The 25,365-nt window shown below is 43.7% G+C and overlaps 1 protein-coding gene across 2 annotated transcripts in view; it reads left to right on the forward strand.

Moving 5' to 3' along the window:
* PTH1R (parathyroid hormone 1 receptor) overlaps window positions 1-25,365 on the forward strand; it is a 643,148-nt gene that overhangs the window by 496,814 nt on the left and 120,969 nt on the right. The window lies entirely within an intron of this gene.

Genomic DNA, 25,365 nt, shown 5'->3' on the forward strand with positions numbered 1-25,365 from the left:
TTCCATTACAATGCATACCTTTACAATGGATAATAATTTTAGGGCAACAGTAGGGTAACTGTTGGATAGTGTAGGGGTAAAAAGTACTATTCCCTTTCCTGTAAGTGCAACAGTAGGGTAAGTGTTAGATAGCGTAGGGGTAAAAATGACTATTCCCACTCCAGTGAGTGCAAAAGCAGGGAGAGTGTTGGATAGCGTAGGAGTAAAAATTACTATTCCCATCTACCCAAAAACCCATACCCACCCTAAAACTAAAAAATCTCCATTACTTACCTTATAATGCCTTTTATTGTCATGTGTTGAAATGGTATGCATTGTTATGGCTTGCGTTGTAGTGACATACGCTGTAATGGCATGCATTGTAATGGCATGTGATGTAAAAGCAGTTGTCTTGTAACAGTTGCGTTGTAAAAGCAGTGCGATGTAATGACTGCTTTGTAATGGATGTTTCCCCATGCAGCCTACATGGAGAAAAGGCAGAGTCTGCATGACTGGTTCGGTCAGTCCCAGAGGGCCGACCAAACAGTCAGCGCCCTCAGTAGTGGGCAAGCCACTCCTCCCCTGCCCTAGAGCAGACCCGCCCATCTACCCACCCCCACCAAACCCATCTGCTTTCTCGCAGTGCGAGAAGCAGAAACATAAAATGTTAGTTTTACCATTTTTTGTTTCTGCTTCTTGCGCTGCGGGAAAAAACTGGGGAGATGCTCTTCCGCCCTAGTGGAGGAACTGCCCCTGCTTTACACTACAGCAAGGTTTGTCCCCGATTCCCAGCTTGCTCTTCGCTCTATACCTACGAACATATGCAAAGCTTTCTCTTCTTTTCACATCCCCTTCTGCCGTGAATGGAACTCTTTGTGCTGGACTTTGAAGACAGCTCTCTCAGTGGGACTAAACTGATCCCTGTGTCCTGCCTGCACTCCATCATGGTTTGCCTGAACTTGTGGTTTTCACCCGGTGATGCACAATCAGATAGCTTTGAGTGGTACTTTGTGCTTGCATATCTACTTATTAGATGTGTGTCATTTTGATGTCAAATTATCTATTACATTATACTTTTTTTTCTACAATGGTGTCCATGTGCTTTGTTTTCACTGTATTACTTTTTGATGGGCTGCAGAAATACTTTACACTTAGCCTCGAAGTTAAACTTGACTGCTCTGTGCCAAACTACCAGAGTGTTGAGCACAGGATAATTTGGGTTTGCTTGTGACTTCACTCCGACATGGATTGTGGTCCTGCAAGGGTAGGGTTTCACCGCCCTCAACCAGTAACCCAATTTCCTAAACAAATGTTCTGCATTTTAAATCCAATGCACCCTGCCATGTAAGCTTGTAGTGCCCACCATACGGGTGACTTATATTGTGTAAAAAAGAAGGTTTTGGTGTGGCAAAAGGTTTATTTTGCCAAGTTCCAATGGCAGTTTAAAACTGCACTACAGGCTGTAATGGAAGGCCTGAGATGTGTTTCAAAAGGCTTCTTTAGTGAGTGGCACAATGAGTGCTGCAGACCCACTAGCAGCATTTAATTTACAGGCCCTGGGTCCATGTAGTTCTATTTACCAGGGACCTACAAGTACATTAAATGTGGCAATTAGTATAAGTATATTTTATCATGTTTGAAATGTAAGAGAGCAAGCACTTTAGCACTGGTTAGTAATGGTAAATTGGAGAGAGTCCTAAAGTAAAGAAAAAACGAATTCCACAAACGGAATGAGTGAAGGCAAAAAAAAAGGTTTTGGGACTAACACGTCAATTCTGTCAGGTTCAACAGATACCAATTAGCGTAAAAGGTTCTGAATTTATTGAGTCTGATAAACTGCAGTTCTATCAAAATTAAGGGAAATCATAAAAATTAAGCACTTCTCTCATCAAAAAATGCATCACTGGGCATTTCAGGGATGCTTTCTGCTATTTAGCTTTGATAGTTCTAAAATGCCAACATTTAAAGGGGAAAAACTAGACTGGTGTACCCAATATTTACTTGGTGTGGTACCCTTTGCACCATACTGGTGATTGGTGTATACGTGACTGGCTGATTCGATTTATCTGTAAGTCTTGTGTCCTGGGGTAAAACCCAGGGCATGTATCTCGAAAGCTCCTCCAAGGGCATGCAGCACTGGCTGTGCATCCACGGAGGTAGCTCTTCGATTGGGCCACAGGTTTGACCTGTGTGCACCGGTTACGGTTACTTGGTTTGGCATTCAAAAAGCTCCATGCCAAAGTTCTGCATGTATCTCGCTCTGTCAGAGTTCTCCCTGGTGACAGGGTACGGTGTTGGGAAGAGGCAGGGCATGTGCATGTGTGCATTGCATGCAAGGTTCATGAATGGCATTGGGTGATGTGTTCGGGACGAGAGGGCCTGCTTCTTGAATTGGATTAGCAGGTTAGAGGATGCAAGGAAAGACTTTTGAGCAGTGTTCCCTGCAGGCACAATAGTAGCAGTATAGTGTTTGGTATCAATGGGTTAGTAATGGCAATTGCTCTCATGTAGCATGAGTGGATTCAACATTATGGTAGTGGAAATGTCACTTTAGGAAAGTTGGTATTTCGATGCTTTCGAATCTGTGTGCCTGTCAGCCTGCCTCCAATTCACATCTATATATAAATAGGGGCTCAAGGGAAACATTGGACCTCTGACTCTGAGAAGACTCTCTGGGATGGTTACATGGGGGTGGAATTAGCACTTGCCTTACAACAGGCAAAGCCTTGGCCCCACTAAAGACTGTGATCAAACCTCCCAGGGTAGGATGGCAGGCAGGACAACATTTAGAGAGGGCCTGTTCATTTTCAAAGGTGGCCTTAAGAACTCATCAGATCTTCAAAGGCCAATGTGGGTATAATTACTGGGTCTCTGGCCTCCACAAGTAGAGACGTATTTAGATTTGGAACCACAGTATGCTGGTTTGACCCTGGGCATTGGCACGAGTAATCATTAGGGCAGGAGGGACTACAACTGGATTATCTGCAGACTTGTGAGGGCCTGGAGCTTGTCATGCTCCAAGAAGGGGATAATCACTTAGTAGATTGTGTCCGGACATTGATAGCCTGCACCTAAGTGCCTACTGTCATGGCCCGGGTCCCTAAGTACTCTCCAAGGGCCGGCTGGCTAGCATCCTGTCAGTGAGCACCCAGGATCACAAAGGATCTCACAGTTTCCACAAGATCGTAAGGATTGCACAGAGTGGGGTAGAAACAGTTGGAAGCGATAGTTGGTTGGGACAAGGACCTGATGTACATCATCATCACACTGTGCAGAGGAGTGTGCTCGTAAATTTCAGCAGCCACCTGAGGTGCCAGGATGTGAGGAGTTTGAAAAGTATGTGGGGAAGCTTTCAGAGTCTGAGGGATCAATGCTTTTTACCAAGGGGACCTGTGCTAGCTTGCACTCCAGAGGGTGTGGTGTCTATGAGGTTTTAGGGGAGCCTGACCTGGGATTTGAAACTGTCTTCAGCCTCCAGATCTGGTGATAAACAGTGCCTGACATTGCAACCTCTGTCCAAGGTCACTGGCTCCCTCTCTTTGGACCCACATTACAAGATACTTTATTGTGGAAAGCATCTTGACGAGGTCCAAGGGGTTTCATGTAGCTTGTTAGCACCTACATTTGAATGTCGGGGCTACAGCAGTTCACACCTCTGTTTGAGGGGAAATTATTTATCCAGAATTGAAAGTGTGCCAGCTTCCTGGGTCACAACATTTTTTCTATGGGGCATTAGTGATCCCGCACTCATGCAGGTCACGCGCGGCACCTGGAGGTCTAATCTGGATGGATGAGACTCATTAACAGTTTCTTTCCATGTTAGGTGGTTTCAACTGTCTAGTCAACGGGGCGGCAGCAGAGGCAATGTGTATAATTGGCTGGTGTAGTTGAGTGACTGAGGGGCTGGATCACGAGGCGTAGTAAAAGTAGTCAAAGGCCTGTGAATGCCTGACCTTTCTGCTAATGGGAAAGTTTGACAATTGCATATAACTGTAAAGTGTATATACAATGTGTGTCTCATTTAGATTTTAATGGAGAAGTCCAACTATTGCATATAACTGTAAAGTGCATGCACGAGGTGTATTTAATTTTGTTTCTGTGTGTGCGTAATACAAAGACAAGTGTTTTATACATACAGCGTGGTCTTTTTTTATGGTTTACACAGTGTGTTGCAAGGGTAATGGTGAGGCAATACTTTACACTTGGACCCTGAGGAGAAGCCTGACTGCTTGATGCCAAGCTACCCAAGCATGAGCACAGGTTATTGCATATGTGTACCGTACTCATCCTATCTGGAACAGTGGATTCAGATTGGCCTCTATGCATCCCAGCCAGCAAGAAACCGCTGGGTCTCATACTTATAAAGTAGTTACCTAATGAATGCAGTCTAAGTAGGTGAGGATTAATAATGACATGGGTGACAATTTTATATTGCACCATTCAAAGTAGACTCATCACTAAGTACACTGTTGTAGCAATTTTTTTTTTTGCCATACAAAACCCAGATTTTCCCCTATTTTGTGCATCCTATTTTCATGCACAATGACATTGCCAATGAGTGAATGTGTTCTGCCTCCAAAAATGGTACTGTAAAATTGGTTTCACCCAACTTGGGCATTTAAGTTCTCAGGAAGACCATTGTAAGTTGGTCTAGAAGTGACAGCAGTGGTGTGGAAGTGAATTGCGATATATTGGCTTTGTTGTGTATTTATACCACCCACATGTGTGATAAAAAAAAAATACAGCTACCAGAAACTCTATTGTGATCTGATGGGCTGAAGTTTAACAGCACTGATGGGCTATCTGACAGGTAACAATGCTGTTCCATGTAGGAAAACATGTTTGTATATCAGATAAGTCATCCTAAAATGTGTTTTGTTTGCTCAAAGGGTTGGGTGTGTGATATATGAAAACATGACATACTACATACTGGGAATAGAAGGTCCCCACAGTGAATATTTGTCCAAAAGCTGTTACACTGTGTAGCTAAAGCTATTATTTATAGTTACATGTCTAGATGTAATTAAATAGCTAAATTCCTTATCACCAGCAGGGAAAATGCTAGACAAATGATTCAAATAAAAAATTATTTATGATAACATTAGATGAAAATTAATTTTAAGAACATTTTTTTTTTGCCTGAGATAAACCTGTATGTGAATCAGTTTACCTCTCAGCCCACAACTGAATGCTCATTATACATTCTTCACTTGATGTTAATGACCCTGATCTCAGATCATAATGTGAAGGGTATTGGCAACAACCAGCCTCTTAACAGGAATTAACCATCTTTGAGGAGGTCTGGAATGATAGGTAATAAAAAGGCAGCCTCGCCAGTTTTTCTTTGGACTTGCTGATGCCAAAGTGAGCAGGCTGGAGCAACGTTCATTAATTGCCACTGTCACTGTATACTTTCTGAAATCAACCCTAGCTGGAAGGAAACCCGTTTGAACCCAGACAGAGGCTACTCATCTTAATACAGTAGTGATAAATGAAGGAATATAGCCACACAAAATGGAGGAAGGGGACAGCTATCTCGGAATTAGGGCTTGTGACAACTTTTGCAGTAATCGAAAGAGGAAGTTCTGAAAAATCAGGAGGGGATAGTGTGGGACCGTAATCATGATTGGTTATAGGGAATTCACTGGACACTAGTTAGAACAAAGGATAGGTTGGGACCTCTTGCCACCTTCTCAGAACATGGTTTGAACAGGAAAGACAATATCTTGGGAAAGAAGACACAGCTGAAAAAAAAGAACCCAAGGTCCCATGACTCCAGCTGACACCCATAGCCTGGAACTGCCCCCAAGAGTCAAGTTGTTGGCCTCGTATTTGTCTGGTACAGGGACACAAAAAGCAGAAATAAGCCTGACTCCAACATAGCCCAGCACATCTTTGTGGACTCTACAATCTAGAAGCCCTGACTGGAGAGAGACATGGCGCCTAGAGAACCTTTCTAACGGTCTAAAGGCTGCAGACGTGACCAGGAGGAACTTTTCCAACAATTGGAGGAATATAGGTGTATTTATGTAATGTAATGTAATGTAAAGGACACTTTTATAGCACTACTATCACTCCAAGGAGTATCTTGGCGCTTTATCTTCCTTCAGAGGTCAGCGACAAAGTGCTAAGGATTCTAAGAAAGGGCACTCTGCCCGCCCGCAAAAAACCTGTTTTGCTCTCTCTGAGATTTATTTCACACTAAAAATAAGTTCATTTGGAACTTGCTGTAAAGAAATCTGACTTCTTGGAGTCTTACTCAGCTACAGCTTCTACCCTTGCCCCACTGGTGAATTTTGAAAAACAAAAAAGTGTCTAAGTCTAAATGTGAAACATCAGACTAGGGTAAGCCACCAAGCCTATCCCAGTGGCGTTGCAAACTTGGCAGCATAGAAATCCAGCTTTGTCCAGTTTAAAACTTTTGTCTCCACCACCAGTATCTTCAACTAGAGTTTAGAAATAATGTATCCCACTTTAATCCACCACCAGTGGCTTCAACTAGAGTTTAGAAATAATTTATCCCACTTTAAGCGACCATTGGAGACTGCAGCTTCGCACATAGCCTTGATGGAAGACTCTGAGCTCCAAAACGTAAACCATGTCCCACTTGGTGTATGTGGCCTCTGCTCCAATGTAGTCACTCTGAAATTTCATCTAAGTACTGGCCAACTGCGAACTATATTTTCATTGGCACTTGTTTATAGGTGCTTTTTCCTTACACTTTAAAAATGATATATCCTCTTCCCTACTTTATTTGTTTTGGTGTCTTTATCTCTTCAAATCGATTTCTATTTTTCCAAATTGTTTTTCGTTTTTTTATTATGTTGCTTTCTTAACTTTAAAATTGTTGTTACATCTTGTACATAATACACATTTCTTTGGATGATATCTTTCAGACCATACTTTCTCTTGAACTATGTTTCAACGTAACCAGGGTGCAGTGATTAAGTTGGTAAAGGTGTCCGCGCCCAAATTAACCATACACTGTCTGACTACAATGCAGCAATTCTCATGGAAAATATTTCTGCAATAAAATCAGTAAATCAAACTTTGTAGAGTAATGCCCGAAGCTGTAATAGATTGATTGGTTTTTGGGGAGTCACATAATCCAAATACATTGCTCTAGTGATGCACTAAAAGTGTAGTACTTCAGTCATTCTCTTGATACTATTTGTTAAATTATCCTTTAAATATCTGCACGCAGATTGTTACACCCAGTAAGACTTATTTCTTAAAATACCATTCATTTAGCTAGACAGTAATAGAAGGGGTAGTGCCTGTGAAGGTGTGGTGTCACCCACACAAAGAAGTTGCTATGGTGGACCTCTCCCTGTGGGTGGGGGGGGGGGGGGGGGGTCACAAGCGACCAATTACACAATAGTGGTTCTTCTGGAGAATTACAGGGCCTTGCTACACCAACAGCCAAGAACTGAACACGCTTCTCTAATTCAGGTCAGGGAGCCTCCTTCCTAAGCTAGCATTGTAACTATCGGGTTCCATTTGAAGCTAGCAGTGGAAGGTTCTACTGTCCCATCAGTGGGTTGGCCAGAAAAATTGTTCACTATCAGGATTCCACTGGGGTCTTCTTCTACTCACATAGAAAGTATCAACATGGTCATCGCGGTTTGCAGATGTGATAGCAAATCAGTGAATATTATATACAGCGAGACGTCTGGTATACATGTGATCTCTTCTGTCATAGGTGCAGTCTTTGGGCAACTGATTATTCAAGCAGAAAGGTCCCTCCTTCACCATTTGCACCAAAGGCAATTACCTTAGGGGGCTGGGAAGTGGGTTAATGTGTTGCACGCAAAATGGACAAGCAAAAACTGACCCAATTATGGCATAGTAGTTTGTGCAATTTACTTCTACTCTCACTGCACTGATGCCCTAATAGAGTTCATCTCAGATCTTGTTCCCCTGAATTACCTACTCCCACAAAAAAAAGCCCCCAGATGCCACATGAGATCTTGTGGAGAAATGATAATAGACTAAAATCTGTTCAGTTCCACAGCAATGTCTAGAATGGCCAATAGTAATATTTTAGTAGTGTGGTGATTTACTTTGATAAATGTATGCAAATTCAGATAACTGTAACCATTGCATTTAGCAATCAGCTGTTACCCACTAGTAAACTTCTTATAGCCACACACATCGAAAGTCTATGAATAAAAAAGAAAGCTAATTTACTGAAGTCCAAGAAGCACAGTTCAGGCATTTTTCAGATTCCCAGGGCCTAAAACATTATTTTAGTAATCTTGAAATGGGAAGATGATGGAAGACAGTTATAGCCCCCACGTAGCCTCTGGAGATCAGCTTGAATTTGTATATGCTGTCTTTGCCAGTGTTAGCCTGCCCTGCTTGAGATAATTTCCTCTCTTAAACATCTCTTCATGACATATATCAGATATTAAACCAAGCCTGGAATCCTTGTGACCCTATGTGTTACACCATCAAATATTTGGCAATCAAAGAACATCCTGTCCAGCTTTCAGCTGAGTGATTAGTCATCCTTGCAGTTAAATCGACTGTGACTGAATTCCCAGATTTTTCACTTTGCTAGAACACTAACAGAACAAGTGGAAAATAGATCATTGTATAAATTGCATACAAATATTCAGAAGGAACATTAAAAATATATATATTTCGTGAAATATATGTTAGTTTATTATATAATAATTAGAATGATCTACTGTGGAATTCGTTATTTTGTAGGCTTTAACATATAGGTTGGCCACGTCATGCAAGCATAAAACGTGAATGCTTGGATAACATTAGGTGCTTTTACAAAATTGAACAGTTGACGAGACATTAACAAATACAATTATTATTTCATGATGCTTAAAAAATAAGTAACTAATTATAGAATAGCTCAAACCTCTTCTCAGCGAATTAAACACAATCTTCAGCTATGTCTGAGACAAGCAAGGTACATATTAAACTTTGAATACATGTATTATCAAATCTGCTTTTTCTCCTACTGAGGTTGATATATTTAGCTCCAATAAAATAGTCAGCCCAGTCAAGTGGTGGAGGATAAGCGTTCCCAGGCATAGTTTGCCTTGAAAGTTTGAGAACCCCACAATCGTACATTCGTAATCATTTCTAAACTTTGATTCAAACTGTTCACATCTTGGAAATGGTTGGAGATTCACTGCAGCCTTTAGGGCCTGAGAACCTCCGATTCCAGTAAGGGATTGAGAAAGGATTATCCACAGATTTGTTAGGGGTATAGGGAAAGAGTTCTCCCTGTTGGGAAAGTCTTTCCCTGTGGAGAACAAAATGTGCATTTGCAATGGGGTCTCTATTCCCCCTGCGCGGAACTCTACAGAGGGCCTGATTCTGATGCGGTTAGGAAAGCATTCCCACCTAGGGCCTGATTCTGATGCGGTTAGGAAGGCCTCCTAATGGCATTTGCTCCTTCCAAATCAGATCGGGAAAGTGTCTTCCCGACCCAAGGCCCAATTATGATGCGGTTAGGAACAAATGCTCCCATTGAAGTCAATGGGAGTCCAACCAAATCATATCTGGAAGCATCCGAATGCATTGAACTCCGTCCGTCGGACTCTCCTGATCCGAGTGGATCAAAAACCATTTCCAAACCGATTCGGTCGGGAAGCTTTCCAACCCACATCAGAATCAGGCCCTCAGTGTGCAATTCCAGACATGAGGAATAGGATTCCTCGTGACAAATCACATGAAACCGGCACCTTGCTCAGCTTTGCAGGCCTACTACTGGGAATATTTGAATAGGGGAAAGACATGTAAAACTACTTTGAGGTGGTGATGTAAATCTCCTTCTGTACTTTGACGTTGTTCTGCCTGAATAGGTCCATTATTGTAGCTGTAGTGAGATAAAAACGGGTCTGTGTGAACAGCTTCAAATTAAGGCTGGGCACTCTGTTATATGACAATATAGAAGCTAAAGGAAGGAACTGCTGTATGTTATCTAATTTTACAGGTTTAGAATTGCCTTATGCTGAGCCAATGTTTTCAAACGGTTTTTGTCCACACACAGAGCTTTCTGTTGCAAACCTTGCACTGCCGAGTGCCAGTTTCTCCTCCTGCAATCATCCTTCTGATTAATGCATGCCTTACTAGTAGAAACCACAAGGAACCTTTCCCAGATTGCGGGAGCCTTATGTAATGGTTTGAGGTCGGGCTGCATAGTTGCGGATCTTAATGAGAGCTGTCATTCTGATCCCAAAGTACATTCTGGCCAATCAGATTGACACAAGAATGTGCCCTTGGATGTAAGTGGCATGAAGGAACTTTTCAAGGAAATCTGTGAATAACATTTGTCACTACTAACTAATACAGAAGAAACTGTGTAAGAACATGAAACCCAAACAAGGCTTAGGTAAAGGAAAAAGTGACACAAATATAGAAAACAGGATGCAATTTGATAAAAGCCTCAAAATATTGGACTAAAATGTTCTTGAGATACTCCGTTTTATTATATTCATTTTACTTACGTTAGTGTTGTGTTCTGATGTTTTTTAAGTCTTTTTTGGCAGTGCAGTTTCCTGATAGACATTATGTTAATGGCTTAAATATAGTGTAGGCTTTGACTCGGGCCAGAGGACTATGTTATCTTATCTCGTGATGTTGGCTGTTAGGTGTATTCTTCCACTTCCTATCAGGTGCTTTCATTACAATGCATAAGGAATTATTTTACAGCTCAAAAATACCCGGATTCATCACACATTAAATTCTTCATCCCGTAGATTCATTATATACAGAAACCCAGGCGCGGCTGACACAGGTAAGAGTGGTGGGGTGGGGGCAGGGTGGGCTTGGGGTAAGTCACGAGATGATGGCATAGATAAAATTAAATACAGAATTAAATAAAACCACAACCTTGCACTCACTGCAACGCCAGGCATAAAGTAAGTGGTTTTATTTCTATTTTAATTTTATTTTGCCTATCCCGTCATTTGTCAACCCCCCCACCTCGTCCTGCCCTGCTGCGCCCCACTGCCCCACCTCTTACCTGTGCAGGCTGCAGAAACCAATCATTTGTTCACTGCAGAAGACCTTTTAATGATTTAGGGCCTTATTCAAAATTTGGCAGTCTGGTGACGGTTATCCAGTTTGCCACTTTACAAATTCCGTAGGATATAACGGAATTATCATACAGTAGACAGAATATCCGTCATGCTTGTAATGGAGTAACCCCATCCACAAACCTCTAAATAAGGCCCTTAGTCAGGCCAATATACCTGCCCTATGCAAAATTATATGTGTGATTTTAACAGGCATGAAACTACGCTTTCTTTTACAGACGCCTGTGGAACCTTGACAAAATAGTGCTTGTTGTTAGGGGTAAGCGAAGTTATGCACAACTTTGTGATGCACAATTTTGTGAATTTTCTTTTCAAACTTTGCAGTCTCCCCCAACCGATATCCCCCCTCCGACATCATCTTCTACTGACTTCCCAGCACCTAGACTACTGATGTACACCTTCCCCAGCATCTCCTGCCTCTGTAAACAGGACGGTTGTGGGTTCAAGGTTGCCTTCAGCAGGATATCCTGCTCAGTGAAGACAGAAAATCATAACTCCTACCTGGCTGGTCACACTTACTGTGCAATAGCCTAAAAGACAAATCGTGGACTTCTTCACTTAGGGATACATTTCGGACTTTGCCCTAGTTTGCTCATGTAGTCAGAGTCAAAGTATTGTTGCATGGAGATCAAGTGAAACGCAGTACAGGGAAAAGGTATGGGGCTTAACATCAAAACAGAGAGTATTTTTATGAACTTCACATCAACCCTCACTTTTCATCACTTACCACGTTTAGTCTTTTATACGGTATTCTGACAAATTAATCCAGCAAAAGAAAATACTATTTTCTACACTCTCTTAGAATATTCCCCACCCCCCCAAAAAATGTATGTTCACTAATTCCTGTTCCGAAGCACTGAAATCCTGAAGAAGTAGCTTCTTATTTAGACTTCTATGGTATGGGGTTGTAATGTGAATGCCAATCCATTGAACCCATAAATTGATCATCACCGTTTTCATAGAGCAAGGTGACATTTTTATGAGATGAATACTCCTATGACTCGATGTTGTTGTGATGTTTAGCTGTGTATGGTACAGTAATCTTGTGTTTGCTAAACACCAGGGGGCTCATTTATGAGAAATGACACATTGCTGCGTGAAAACAGTGATGCGTCACTTCTCAGTGCGCACTCCTTGCGACATGATTGATGCGTCATATTTATAATATGACGCATCATGTCTCAAGGAGTTACAGATACGTCAGTATTTCTGACGTATCTGTAAGCGCAAAAGTGACGCATTGCCGGAGTGTGTCACAAAAGTGGCGCAACTCCTGTAATGCACCCTTTCACATGGGGCAAGCTCCATGTGAAAGGGCCTGCTTCAGTCTTACGCCTGCCATGAGGCAGCCGCAAGATTTTGACGCAACTGCGTTCTAGAAGTGACGCAGTGAAATCTCATAGATTTCACTGCGTCACTCCTACAAGGCTTTTTGCGGGTGAACCCCCCCCCTGCATACATTATACCTGGCGCAGGTATAATGTAGCGCAGGGGTTTACAAAGTGACGCATCTGCTTAGATGCGTCACTTTGTAAATAGTGCGCAACAGGAGGCATGTTTTATGCCACCGATGCGGCAGTGCAAAACTGACGCAAGGCCTCATAAATGAGGCCCCAGGTTCCAGCCTTTATCGCATCGGAGTGACTTTATTTATACGGTATTTGCATGGTTACCAATTTGCTTATTAAATATATTTTCGTTTCCAGAGACAGCCCTAGAATGCTAAAACTATTAACAGAAGTCAATATGAGTCTTTTTTTGCTTTCACGCATAAACACAAACATGCATTACCATTTTCAAATAAATCTCAAGACAACAAATCATATTTTCCTGTCTGAGGAAGTGGGAAGCAATAATAACAGTTTACATTTACCCAGGCTGCTGCTTCTGGTTTGGCTTCTGTTCATGAAAATTACAAAATAGAAAGCATTATATGTACCTTGGACCACACTTTGAACGAGAGGTACATATATGTATGGCTGGATGCTTTCCTAAATATATGTATATACGCACTCTGCACCTCTATGTGATTCTTAGTTTCCACAGGAAAAAAGTTTTTTGTTTTGCTAAGAATTTTGGTGCCATTGGACAAATCTTCATGACACTTTGAAATTAAGTGATCATCCATCTCAGCTTCTTCCAGAAAAGTTTGAGGGGGAGCTGTCAAAGGAGAGTGGGGACGAGAAAGAGGGGGAGTCCAAAATAAAGTTGGCCCTATGCATTTTCCATAGGACTAATTAGACTACTTTAAAAAGAAAAAAAACGGCTGAACAGAATTACACCACAGCTGACTGAAAGCTAGATCTTTGCCTAGAAAGTGTTCTTCACGTTTCTTCTGCTTCTTCATTTGTTGAGTGATGTAAAACGTTTTGATCTTAATTTTCACCCACTTTCCTGTGATTTTGTGCAGAGGGGTCACCCTAAGTGCAGAGATTCTTGTTGCTGGACTATTCTGATCATTTCTGGCAACACTGGCAGCTGTGTACCCGGGAACCTCATTAAGGCTTATCCAGAGGCTATGATATCATTTTCTAACTAGGAGAAACAATCCTGGGCTGTGCCAGGCACAGAACTGTACACAGACCGTTCATTTGTCTTTGAATCTACCAAGACCTCAACAGAAGTTATTTCCTAAGTATTAGCCCTATAATTGGTAGGAAGCTAACTTGCACCTTTCTTGAGGGTGTGAGTATGTGGGGGAACTCAGGAAATACACCTTGCTGTAATTGCTTCCACAAAAGTTCCATAATGCATGAAGACGTAAGGCTCTTTTCCAAGCCAAAATTGTGTGACACTAACACCAGAAATTACACTGAGTGCTATTTGTTCAAGCACTGGGTCTTAATATAATAAGGTTCTAGATATTTGTCATTTATGGAGTTGGAAAACAATACCTCTTTTGATAATCTGATGAAAGGACAGAACAGTCTGGCATCATAGCACCAGAAGGAGGTAGTACAAAAAGCAAATGAAGTGTTTGTCACAAAGTAATGCTGGTTTACCACAAGAAAGCCATCACATTACAAAACATATATCGATTAAAGACTCAAACTCAAGCCCAAAGCAGCTGTATTTGAACATTGAAAAATGATTATTATGTAGGTATATTACAAAATCACACATTACATTATTTGCAAGATAAGAATATTGATAAAAAAAGTGTGATAAAAATATTTAAAAACCAGAAAACCACCTCTTATATAAATCAAAAAGCCATACACTTTCTCACATGAAAGGCATATTTAAGAAAATCGTTAACACTAAATCAAATCGCTGGTATATTCAACACCTGCAGAAACAACAAAGTTAATCTACATTTAGTCAGACACAAGCCTCTTAAAACTGGAATAAAAAAATGCCTTGCAGAACTTGAATAAAATCTACAAAAAAAGACCGAATGGAGCAGGCTCTGCAGGGATTTTCCATCACATGGGCAGTGAAGGATAGAAGAAGAAGCATACTGCGTGAGTCAAAACCATGTCTGCCATCTAGTAAGCCTGAGCCTGAATCTGATTAAAAGGGTCCTATCCTATATGCTAATCACAAAGTCCAGATATGGCTCCAAACCTGGTGTGGTTTGGATTAGAATATAATCCATGTTCTGGGTCTTTCTTAGCTCTGTCGCCTCTCTTTCCCACTGCCTCTGGTCCAGAAACTATATTTTTATCCAAGACCTATCCTCTTTTGGCAACCCAACATGCATGTAGAAAATATTGGTCCATGCAATGATATACACATACTCTTCATGTAGTCCACCCAGGGTATTTGATTACCAAAATTACTAGACAGGTTGGCCTCAATACCCTCCCTATTAAATGAGACATGGGGATTACTCTTAAAGGAAGACCACAGCAACAGAGGGGCCAGATGTCATCTTCATCATAATCCAGTCCATGTTCCTGGTGCAATACAAAGGTATGACAACATGGTGGGCAGCCAATAGTAATTTCCGTTCTGTTGCCTGTAAGGCAATCACCATTGCCTTAAATCCAAGAAAGAAAGGAATTCCCCATCTGTGGTTCCATCTATCATCAATTTTAGATCATGGATTGAAGAGAAATATGTGTTTGATCTCTGGAGGCTCTATTACATATACTGCTCAATTTCCCTGTTTGTGACACTTGCACAAACAGGGAAAGTGAGTAAACTCTTGCTGCCCTGGGGGCAGCGTATTCAAGTAAAATATGAAGCGGCTGCTTCAGAGCTGCTGTGTGTTTCACTGTGCAGATGACAACCTGCATGCACTTTAAAGAAGGAAGAGAGATCCCATTTCAGGCTGGTGCAGTGATTGACTGCACCGGCCTGCATGAGGATGTCTGGATGGTACATGGGACCTCCTTTCTCATGTCCATATTATGCCTCCTAAAGACAAGTTTCCATCTACGCCTGCATCCAATAATATGGCAAGACACAGAGGCAAAGTGGTTCTATCATTTGCATGTGGCCTGGCCCCCATACAAATGAGGGAATGCCCTCTAATGATCGTGCTGGCACAACAGTCTGTGACCCTTTCTGTAATACCATAACCCAGGGCACAGAAAGTGGGAGCACATGTCTATGGTGCCCCCGGGGCACTCCGTAATAGGGCCCCAGATAACATTGTTGGTTAAAAGTACCAACATTTATTTTGTGTTACTGAGAAGGATCCTGCAGCAGATCCAGTTAACAAAATACATTGAATTAACAAGAATTTAGTGTTATCAAGGCTCAGATATTACAACACTGTCTGTGGCATAGTTCTGAAGAGATCTTAATAACAGAGTCTCCAAAAACGAGAAACCAATGTTTTTCTCAGCTTTAAGAAATCAGATCAAATCCTTCTGGCCCATAGAGGCCTTCACTGGCCTTCAGAGGCCCACAAAATAAAATGCAGCCATTTTGTATGGTTCCTTCACAGCTCAGGAGGGTATTGGCTACAAATATTGCAAAGCTTTTTCACTCTATAGCCTCAAATGTGATCTGGGATCAAGCAAGGGAAAACTATTTGCACTGCCTAGGGTATATCCTACGATGATGCAGGGACATTGAACTAAGTGTTGGATGCTCAGTTATGTAATTCTCCATTCTTGATCCTCGGAAATTGTCCTTACCTGATGTCATTGAAGGGAAAACTGAAAATAAGCAATTTAAAGGTACTATCCCATCTTTTTTCTGAAGCTCCTGATATTACGCACACTACCGTCATAAGGAATGTGGCTAGAAAGAGTGAAAAATGACCATAGCAGAAGAATGTAATCAAGCAACCTGTAGGCAATTTCAACCCACTGCAGACAGGGTCTATGAGGGATTGTGTTAGGCTTTCCAAAACAAGCGAACACTTTGCAAAACATTCAAATAATTACATGTATTTTCTAGCTTCTTTGTAAGTTTGATTGACCTTTTGTAAATCAAAGGTTTTTATGCACTTACATAACAGGTACTCATTAATGTAAGAATGTTTGGAGATGCTGCATAATCAAGGTTATCTAGCACAGGGCTAAGGGTTGGTGATAAAATCCACTCTACCAGCATATTTCACAGAGTTTTTGATACTCCGGACAAAACTCTGCCTACACCACTTAGCGGAGTTGACCGGCCCCCTCCACACCTCAACTCTCACCAAATCAGTAGCTGGCGTTCTCTAGTACCAACTACTCCCTCGCAAAGACACACAGAAGAGGGTCGTCTAAGTCAACCGCATGAAGGGCAAGGCTGCATGCTAGCAGCAGCGACGGTGGCGTTCACCAGCTCCCGCGCGTGGCTGCGGCCCTGATTGAGGGGCTATGAGCTGTGTGGCACCCAATCGACAGCTGCCTTGCTGGGAGCTCTGGTGGGGGCTCTGGAATGGTGTGACCTGCTACGATGGTGTGACAGAGTACGGCCGGTGACCTAAACTGTGCACTGGGAACTGCCTGTTGCCTACCTGACACAAGCTGATGGTGGGTGGAGGAGCACACGGGGGAGAGTCACAGGGGCTGGAGGCAGCCTGAAAGGACTCTGACTGGCCTGGGGACAACACGGTGCTGGAGATTCCAGACACAAGGAGTTCAATACAATGCAATTGCTCCATGGGCCTTATTTATGAAGGACTTGCGCCGCTGGTGCGTCACTTTTAACATGGGAAAAAGTGACGCACCGGTGGCGCAAGTCCTTCATAAATAAGGCCCCATGTGACTATAGGGGCATGAACGTAAGTGAGCAATGCTATCCTGCCATTCCCTGCAAGGCACTAGGTCAGTCGTCCTCGGTTCTCCTTCATGTCTTTTAATGTTAAGAAGAAAGCAGCTGTTACGCGGGTGTAGGCAGGCAGTGAACAACCGAAAGTAAACAGTTTGCGATTTCTTTCAATTTCACTTTTATGAGGTTCTGTCCTGGCAAGCATGGGATCACAAAGCAAAAATAGACTGTTGAATAAGAATAGGGGAAAAACATGAAATAACAGCATCCTTTTGAAAAAGCCAATTCAGAGGCAGAACCACTGCTCTGTGAAGTTGGGCATGATTGCCCTCAGTTCTCCCAGCGCTATGGTTAAATGCATCTACATTCAAAGAGCTGAATTAAAAGAAAATGTAAAACATCTTTAAGTTATTTATTTCACACCTGAACGAACAGAAGCGCATATATATGAAAGAAGATTTGCTCCTTGGAAAATGATCTTTTACAATTGTTTTCACACTGTAGAGCTAACTGTCTGATTCACCTTCAAAGTCTGTTATCTGGCCCCAGTAATGTTTGCAAAATGCACACTTCTAATGAATTTAATGTGATTAAAAGGCTGTGTTCTCCCTATTATATGTTTGTTTCTATACTGTATTGTTTGCATCATGAAATTCATACCTTAAAACCATTTATCAAATTAATAGGGGGGGCGGGTGGAGCAACTCCGCTCGCTCACAGAACACTGCAACTCCACAAAATTCTGCATAGTGCACCTCCACGAGCTCCGCCCACCCCTACACAGGACTAGAAAAACGAGTGAATTGCCAGCCCTTCAGGATAGCGTTTATGTAAACAATTCTCATGTAGATTCACTATACATTATTGTATCCCACGTAGACAACAGGCATAGCCCAGCTCACCCAGACCTAAAATGCATCTGAGTTTTCTAAAGGATCTTTCTTAATCTAGTCACAAAGCTGTAAACTGTGCCAAGCAGAACATTATGCGGTGCTGAAAATTATTTAGGGAACTTCAAGGTTAAGATTGGTTGAGAGTGGGGGCGTGGACAGGCACCGACAATGATGGCCGCACAGTAACGCCTCTCCTTTGAGCCAGCGGCCCTCGACACATCATTCGCCTCATCATCCAGAACCAAGATAACCCGGAGGTTTTCTTGGTACTGCAAAGAAGTACTGCAGCGGTCTGGAGCGATCCGATCCTGGTTCCCCTTGTCGTACTACAGATGCCCAGCAGGGGTCAATGTGGTGAGAGCGGGCCTACGGCAGCACAGCGGCCTACATCAGGTAAAATGCGACAGAGGTGGAGAACTACATCGAACAGAGGTAGCGGTGAGCCTGAGACAAGCAGCACTCCAGAACACCGGTGGTGCTGGACAGGTGGGTGTGCCCGCCATACTGTCAGCAAACTCCAATGCTGGCAGATGGGCGGTGTCCCGGTCTGGGGTGCAGAGAGAGGCTCAGGCCTATGTGGCCCATGGGGGGCCAGAACACTTTTCTCTCTGGCTGAAGGAGGGCAGGCAGCCATCGGGAGAGAAAATGGCAGACCACAGGAAAGGGGCTTGGTCAGCAGTGGCGCAACACGTTGGCAAATGCACGCCGAGGCCCAACTCGGGTTCGTTAGGCAGCACGCCACAGCTAGATGGGGCTGCCCAGTCAAGAAGAGGGAGATGTCTGGTTCAGTCAACCAGACATTGACAGTGGGACCGCCATGGTTTGCAGAGGACCCCACGTGGATGGGGCAAGGTTGGAAGATGGAGGGCCATCTGCAGCAGAGCCGCAAAGAGGTGCTAACACACTGGGTACAGTGGTTGCCCTGTGAACTCCCCCCGACCCGGCCACCATCAGCCCTGCGTGCAGGGGTCACGAAGGTGTGGTGGATAGTGATGACCTACAAAACTACAGATCCTGAGAGACTGGGACTGTTAATCAGCAACACGGCCACACACAGTTAGATGTATTCATCCCTATGACCAACGTCTAAGAAGACTGAAGCCCCTAATGAGACAGCAGCCAACAGATTCTCCTGGGACCCACTGGGGAGCAACAACAAGGTGATGCCCAAAGTTGCCCTGACACCAACGGAGAGACCCAAAGGCACAATATTGAGACATTAGGCCACAGTCACATCCTGATATTAGTTGAAGGAGACACAGGGGGTGGCAACAACTAGCAAAAGTAGTCCTGGATGCACTTCAAGCAGAAGCCGGCAACTGGATGACATGGTGAAACCTAAGGGGTACCTACCACTGCAAACCAACAAGATGGACAAGTATGCAGTCCCCAGACATCACCAAGAAGAGGTGAGCCTGCCCGTGGACCCAGCGACCACTGGGGAACCCTCCCTGGGGGTGATCATGGCAGCGATACCATGTCTTCAATCCACCCTTGATCCCAAAAAAGACTCGGTAACCATCAAAGTGGGGCTCCTAAGGGCGGACTTCCAGAAAATATCAGAGAAGGTGAAAATGGCGGAGACCAACACTGAGACGTACAGACCTCCACTAGGTCCCTAGAGGAACAAATGCATAAACTAACTAAACAACAAGATGCGCTAGAAACAAGAGTTCAGGACCAGGAAGGGAGGTCCAGTCGCAACAACATACGCATAGTGAGGGTGCCTAGAGGGGCGGAAGCCCAAAGCATCAACCTATTCATGGAAGACCTGATCACAAATCATATGCAGCTCAAATGGCTTTCAAAGTTCTTCTAGGTTAAAAGGGCGCACAGGGCACCAGTCACACAGCCAAGGCCCAGGGCCCCTCCGCGTACCATCATAGCCTGGATGTTCAACCACGGAGACTGCAATGCAATCCTCCAAGCAGTGCGCATACAAGGGTACTTAAATTACAGAAATTGCACAATCTGCTTCTTCCCTGACTTCACCTACTAGGTCCAGAAACAGAGGAGGTGCTTTGAGGAAGTCAAGAGAGCCATCAGGGAAAAAGACTTGACATATATGATGTTATTCCCCACCAAACTGAAAGCCCTTGCAGAAGGGAACTCCTGGTTCTTTCACTCCCCAGCCAAGGCCTGGGAGTGGCTGGATAGGTGGCGCATGGAGGAACACCGAAACCCAAAGGGATTGCAAAGAACGTATCCTCGGAGCAGGCGGGATGGGAACTCCCCTGGTAAAGACATTGACCAACGACACTTAGAGCAGACCCTGGCTAAATCGTAACCCCAGAAAGGAGCAGAAGTCCCCAGCAGAGACTTGAGACCTAAAGGCGGAACAATCTGCCTGGCGTTAAGCAACCTATGAAGAGCTAACCAGTATGGAGCACCAAGGGGAGGGCAGTGGAGGGGAACATTGGAACATACCCTTGGATACGTGACACTGCACGACTGACACTAACTCTCTTCAAATCGTTGGCCCTCTACAACTGTACAAAAGAAGGGAGAAGGTTGATACGCAAGTTGTGGGTGAATAAGATCATGGCCCTCGGGGCAAAGGGAGGTGTCCGCGGGTCGAGTGGGCTCACAGAGAAGATGAGTTGGATCGGCCAACCCCTAATATGGTTACCTTACAGTTGAGGGCGACAGGCGCTCTGCAAATTGCAGAGGTGGGTAGTTCTAGTCCCTCAGTGCAGGCTTGCAGGGAGGGGGGAGTTGAGGGGTATTTTCACGTGTTAGAAGTCACCACAGCAGTTGCATGAGACACAGTGCTTCAGAAGAGGGTGCATGTCGGGGTGGGGGGGTGCGCCACACACTGCCTCTGACCAAGCCAAGCCATAACAGGTATAATGTACAACACACTTAGTGATTGGAACACACAAACAAAACACACTTCAAATTATATCCCAGAATGTCAATGGCTTGGGGTCCAAGATAATGCGCACATTAGAACTACAGTAAATTAAAAGACAAAAGCCTGACTTAGTCCTCCTCCAGGAAACTCATATGCCGGGACACACCTACAAGGCCCTAGATAAGTGGGGATACACCTTAGTGGCACACACAGGTTATACTTCAGGGTCACAGGGAGTAGGGATCCTCCTTCGGTCTGCAATGGCATACACCCCGGGCAAAAGCTGGAGGATCCACTAGGCTGATTTATACTTCAGATAGGGAAGTTGGAGGGCAAATTCTAAATCTAGGATCAATTTATACCCCACCTGGAATGCAACCTCTTCTCCCTCGGCACGTCGCTTTTCGAACTGCTGATGGGGTCCTTGATTCTAGGAGGAGACATGAATGATGCCATCTCCCTGTCGGAAGACAGATGGCCGGAAAAAGGAGAGAAGAGGAGAGGTACTCTCCTCAGGAAATTTGTGGAGGAGCTGGGATGTGTGGACATATGGAGAGCTCAGAACACAGAGGGACACCAATACACACACACCTATGAGTGCACCACGGCAGCCTTTCCATGCCGATTTATTCACTCTTAGGGAAGAAGTGGGGCACTTCTGCAATACTCAGCACTTGGCGAGAGGCCTATCCGACTACTCACAGGCGGCCATGTGGTTCCTGGGACAGGCAATGGACAATGTCCTGATGCCCCACCTGGCTGCATGGCATTTGAAGGCATAAAAGTCACTAAATGACCAATAGAAGGTACTAAGAGATACTTCCACCAGAACGAGGGGTCGGTGGACTCCTGCTGCACCCTTTGGGAAGTATACAAGGTGGTGATACGCAGGCAATATCAAGCCCTAATCGGGGTGAAGAGGAAAGTTGACAGACAGCGCCATCCCAGATGTCATGTTCCATATAGGTACCCCAATATTGACTCAGGCAGTGAATGCACCTTTCACCTACATTCCCCTGATTTTACACTACAAAATGATTTTTAGTACTGACCTTTTACCTAGTTATGGCATGTGATTTTCTTCGAAAAGCTTAAGCCTCATTCATTATGCAAGAGGATTCTTGGAATCACAGAAGGACAATACGACTACCATCTCCTGCATAATAACTATGTATAGGGGTCATTCCTTCCATCATCCTAGTCTGACATCACATAGCAAGGTATATCCCACTGTGAACCTTTTATCATTTTTTGTGATCAGACAATTTGTCTGGGTTTGAAAGAAGTGTCAGTTATGTTGCAAAATCTGATGCTAGTAAGTATAGCTGATGTATTTCTAGTAAACATCAAACCAATCAATCACATTGGCAAATCACAGCTAATCACCTTAAGGGTATCCAGGCACTGAGAGTGCAGCTGAGCAGATCAGTCCAATATCCAGGTCTTGAGTACTTTCCTGAAATCCAGAAGGAGGAGTTTGACAGGTGGAGGGGGGAGATCCACATGTAAAGGGGGAGGTTGTTCCAGGGGTTTGCTGCGAGGTAGGAAAACGATCGTCCTCGGCTGTTGCTCCGGCCGATGTGGGTGGCGTGGACGAAGGAAAGAAAGGCAGAACGCAGTTGATTGGAGGGTTTGAGGAAGTTCAAAAGGCCAAAAGACTGATTTCAGAAAGGAAACATGCTGCTGAGGTTCTCACAGTGATAAGTTGGAAGATTCATCTTATTTAAAGGCTAATGTTGTATTGCGTCATTTACTATATTTCCCTTTGTGTGTGAATGTTTGCACGTAGATATGTGTGTGTTATATGTCTTCATTTGTTTATAAAATCTACAAGGCCACCCAGATTATACTAGGTACAGACCTAGGCGGTCTCTAAATGTATCAATAATTCCTATATTATCTCCCTCCAGCCTCCACCAGAAGTAAGTTTCTTTCCATTTCTGCTGTGATAATGTTGCAGGCATTCACGACTCGTATGTGATCCATTTAACTGCTCATTAGAGTCGCCTTTTAGAGTTTCAAAAGTTACTACTAGGAGTGATTTGTTTACTGTTAAAAAAAACATTGAACCCTGTTCTATGTTTATTACTTGGTCCCAACTTCTATTATATGCTTCATAACCCTCATACCCATCAATGTACACTTTTGGAACCTAGCCTCCAAATCGTGGCACTAGGCTTTAGATGAGGTCTCATCAATGGAATATACAAAAATATTATAATACCATGACTCCATGATAGTGTCACTTTATGTGCATTAAGATAAGAAGTGCAAAACACAACATCCCTCCTGTGTAATACTGAATATGTTGTAAATCCAGACTGTGCAAAGAGAGTCTTTGATCGTTTTCTCTATTTCACAGCTTTTTTCACATTCAAAAATGGTGTCTTCATTTACGCATGGGACCAATGAATTCAAAATTACATTTTTGTGTATTTTACTGCAATTGAGTTGACTCCAAGCAAGCTGATGCTTTCAGGAGCAGGGCCTCTCATATTTCAGGTTGTTCTGACACAAGATTTGCTCCCCGTGAGACTCACAGCCTTTTTGAGCCAAGAACATTTTACAGAATCTCAGGAATTCCCTACATACTTGTTTGCCCTTGTGCCTCCACCAAAACGTAGCCAGATCAACTACTTGAGACCTTAAATGATGTGTGCCTCAGGATCTTGCAATAAGCGCATTGCCAAGTCTGATCGGTTAAAGACAACCTTCACTTCATTTTGTATAAGCACTCTCTTTCAATCGCATTTGAGAAGCCACTGCTTGCAAGCTAAATGTACTTATTGAAGCATAGTAAAGTACCTCTTTCTTTTACAAGTAATGTCTTCAATCCAGTTCACAGATAGGCGTGCATATGCTGTTTGCTGCACAGCAGGTTTTCAACTCCCATGTATACAGATGTATGACGGTACGACGCGTACCGTCACAACGCGTGCTTTTACAACGCGTCCCTTACAACGCAAGTCGTTACCACGACTTGCGTTGGGGGCGCGGATTGAGAATAGTATAATTTACTATTCTAACACCAGTCCCCGTGGACACTAGGGAAGGTGTTGGAATAGTAAATATACTATTCTTAATCCTCTAGCGCCCTCCAGCGCAAGTCGTGGTTACGACTTGCGTTGTAATGGACGCGTTGTAAAAGCCTTACGGAGTAAAATCCGCGTGGTAAAGGATGTTTCCCCATGTATACCTAATACTCTGCTCTTAAACCTTTTCCAGAGAGAAATTTAGCTGGAAAGTGGGGGGCATATCTATCAATGTGTTGTGTTGCCCTTGCACTACGCAAGGGGGATGCAAAGGCAACGCAACACCAAAGTTAGAATGATCAAGTCACGTAAGGCCACCTTGCGTGGCCCTAATTGGCTTGATAAATCTGGAGTAAGGCAAAGCAAATCACTGCATTTCATTACTCTGCCCCGGGAGGAATTCCATGGGTGGAGGGGGGTGTCCCCACGTATTCACCCATGTATTTTGCTGCATTCAAAGATTTACCAAGACTGGTAAACCTGGGAATGTATCGAAATGCTACACCTCCCCAGGGGAGGTTTAATGAGGAGAAATATCTTTGTTTCTCCTCGTTGTTCCCTTTTTCTAAGTGTGCTGCATTTTGCATTTTGAAGCATGCTTAATAACTGCAAAATGCCTCTGAGAAATATTTTTGTGCAGGAAGGTGCTCCTTCCTGCACAAAAACAATTCTAGTCAATTCTGCACAGGGTTTTAGGGTAGCAGGAGAGTGGCGCTCGTGCAGGTAACCTTGTCGGGTGTGGACAAAAGGAGAACAAAAGCATATGGTGCTGCCAGGTCAGAAGTAGACCCAAAACCCCTGAATAAGAGAAGAGCTAATAGCCCTTCACTGAACAAACATTAACACAATCCTGGGCACACGTATAGAATCAAAAGTTAATACAATTGTGTAAAGTGAGGTAGTCGACACCGGTGGTTTTCTTAAGGGATGTTTTATGCTAAGATGTTCATGGGAAAAAACAACGCCAGCCGACACGTGTTTCGTCAACAGGTCACTGCCTGTCCGACAGACTCCTTCGGTGAGAGACGAGCAACGACGTGGACCCTGAACCACCAGGCTTCACTCCACTACGGATGAACCCGCCCGTTTACTTACTTCCTTATTACCAGTCGGCCACACTCGGCCTTTGATAACCCGCTAACCGGGTTGGAATTATCACCGGTCTTTGAATACTCGCACCGCGCGCTCTAAAGCCCTGAAGAGTCACAGGCATTGACCTGTTGACGGAACACGTGTCGTCTGGCGTTGTTTTTTCTCATGAACATCTTCGCATAAAACATCCCTTAAGAAAACCACCGGTGTCGACTACATCACTTTACAAAAACAATTCTGCCTACAATCCTTGCACCATAGCACAACGGTGCCTAAGTTGGCTTTAAGCAGCC

Source organism: Lissotriton helveticus, chromosome 10 (assembly GCF_964261635.1).
Source record: "Lissotriton helveticus chromosome 10, aLisHel1.1, whole genome shotgun sequence".
Taxonomy (NCBI): domain Eukaryota; kingdom Metazoa; phylum Chordata; class Amphibia; order Caudata; family Salamandridae; genus Lissotriton; species Lissotriton helveticus.